Source organism: Triticum dicoccoides, chromosome 4B (genome assembly GCF_002162155.2).
Source record: "Triticum dicoccoides isolate Atlit2015 ecotype Zavitan chromosome 4B, WEW_v2.0, whole genome shotgun sequence".
NCBI classification, from domain to species: Eukaryota; Viridiplantae; Streptophyta; class Magnoliopsida; order Poales; family Poaceae; genus Triticum; species Triticum dicoccoides.
In genome coordinates, this window is record NC_041387.1 from 64,897,176 (window position 1) to 64,899,774 (window position 2,599).

The following is a 2,599-nucleotide window of genomic DNA, read 5'->3' on the forward strand; positions in this document are numbered from 1 at the left end:
CGTAAGCTAGTTGTCTACTTTGCTTTTGCTACGTACATGCATCGACATGTAATAGTATCAACTACGAGCGGACCACATCAAGCCAGCGCTGCAAGCTCACTCTCGCCGAAAAGTCGCGTTGCCGCCGTTGAGCAGGCTAGCACACGGACGATCTCGCCATCGGCACAGTCAGACAGGCATATGTCGCAGCCGGCACGGAAGGACGCACACTGCTGCTGCTCTGCTTGTGCGCTCATGAGGAGGCGGCGTAAGTGGCGACCGGGAGCGCGATGGGGGCCGGCAGCGCGCAACCTTCCCTGGCTCTAATAATTTTTTTTCTGTAGTGTATATCATAATACCACACCAAGTTGAAAGAAAACCATCTAAAATAGCATGAGGGACTAAACTTATCTGGTTTTAAAAGTAGAGGGACGAAGTTTTGCTGGTTTTGAAGTTAAGGGATCATTTCTCCACTTTCAAAAAAGTTGAGGGACGAAAAATATACTTTTCCCTATATTATATCACAGATTCAAAAAATAACTATAGAAGATGTAAAACATTGTAGCAGATTACTCCCCTTCCAACCATCCCTCTAGTATGCTCGCTCCTTTGCAGACACAAATACACGTGGGCATGAACAAAAAGTAGCGCATCCGCCGGGATTAGATTGATCAAGCTAATGCTGAAAAAATCAATCAAGCTAGCTCCATTAACAAAAAGTAGAACTTGTCCTCCATTCAATAAATTTTGGTGTATAAATAAAATGCACAGAGAGCATCGGAGTTGGGCTGAGCATACAGACCTTGCCACCACTGAAGGCGATGGAGCTGAGCTGCTTTGTGATGCTTGCGCGTCCATTTGCTGCTAGAGCCCGAGAGTGAGAAGGGAGGATAGCACATCCAACAACTGGAGTAGGAAAAACTGATCACCAACAGATAATAAAATTCAGACACTAAAAAAGGTGTATGTATTTTGTGAAGAATGGTATTAGAGCTAGGCAAATACTGAACGACAACTATTCTAATTGGAAGTAAGAAATGGTACTGCACAACGGAAGTCGAACATGCAACTGTCTGCTCTTAGATTTCAACTCATTCTAAACTGCACTTACTCAGCAAAGCATGCAAATAATAGCCTGTACATATAGAGCAACACCACCTCTGTTCTATAACTTCAGTAATAAGGTTCTTCTTTATTCAGAGATGTACATGTGAACTTGTACAATCAACGAAAAAATACATGTGGTAGTAGGTAGAACTACTGCTCTAATAATCTCTCATAGCTATGTGCTCGTGCTATGAAATATATTCTCAGAAACTACTAATTGTCTCTCAAAGCAAGGATATACAACAGCTGGAACGTGCTATGTATAATGGCATGAACCCACTTGCATGCTACTACAGTAGATGTACTTTCTCTGAAATTAGATGCAGAGCACACTAAATTTCTCTCAAACTTCTAATTATCTCTATAAATAAGGATATGCAGCTCCCCGATGTCGATCATGAGCTTGTAGAAGAGCCTCCCATTTCTGTCCTGCAAACACATTAATGGAAAAATTAAATGATATGCATGCTAAATTTGCCTCAGAAGAAGATGCATGCATGGCTCGAGAGGGACCTGACCTGAAGACCCATGAGTATATAGCGTGCGATGCATTCTGCAGCAGCTGCTTCTTCTCACACTCTTGGGGAGGACGACCTGAAGCAGCAAGCCTGACAGAGCCCTGTATGGATTTTCTTTTGCTTTATCCATTGATCTGTTCGAAGATTCCATGGAGAATCCTGGAAAAGAAGTCATAGTAAGTTTAGCAGATGGTTCTACATGAACAATTGTGCCTAACAACCTTGATGCATTAAATATGCTTGTTGTGTAGAGCTCAATTGCCTCATCCATGAAGTTCATACCAAACAAGGGTTAAGGCACAGTCCATTTTACACTGCATCCTATTTCCTATGGAGGGCTTCTTGACAGTAAAGTTATCTTTCAACATATTTCCAAACTGCAATCATCAGTAGCAGGCTGAGCCTCATTGCATAAGCAGACATATCACAAAAGGTGCATGTAAAGAAAAATAATTGTGCTTGGGATGGAACACGCATATAACCCTTGACACGGTTTATAGATAGAACTGATTTTCTTTTACCTACAGCTGTCCAAACATAACGTCGAACACTTGTGGGCGTTGGAACAGTCGACTTGCAGGGTAGTGGGCAGCCGCGTCCAGAACGATGCGCGATGCATGGCGAGTCCCTCCACGTTGAGCTCCAGGGGCAGCAGAGAAAGCCACCGAAAGAGGTGGGAGAGGCATGGTGTCACGGGACTGGCCACCGTACTGTTGAGTCCCATGGCGAGCCGCCGCGCCGTGCAACCAAAGGTTCAACGTCATCTCTGTCGCGAGACCAGCATGGAGCACATCAGGAGAGGGGTGAAAGAGGTTAGGAGGAACATGGGAGGTTGGGGGATCCGCGGTCATGGCAGCTCCTCACCTTTGCACAATCCAGCCAAGACGGCGTGAGGATCCTCGGGCCGTCAGGGCAGGCGACGCGTGGGGAGCATAGCGACGGCGCGTAGACTACCATGCGTGGGTTTCAGGCGCTGCGTCCCAGCCCACGCGGAG

The 2,599-nt window shown here is 45.7% G+C and overlaps 1 long non-coding RNA gene across 1 annotated transcript; it reads right to left on the bottom strand.

Moving 5' to 3' along the window:
- Positions 1 to 553: 553 nt before the first annotated feature.
- LOC119293350 lies at positions 554 to 2,582 on the bottom strand. The gene is made up of 5 exons (XR_005143033.1): positions 2,469 to 2,582; positions 2,126 to 2,370; positions 1,605 to 1,763; positions 782 to 1,515; positions 554 to 661 (listed from the first exon to the last, which is right to left on the bottom strand). It is a non-coding gene; the product is annotated as an uncharacterized LOC119293350 (long non-coding RNA).
- Between the last annotated feature and the right edge of the window lie 17 nt (positions 2,583 to 2,599).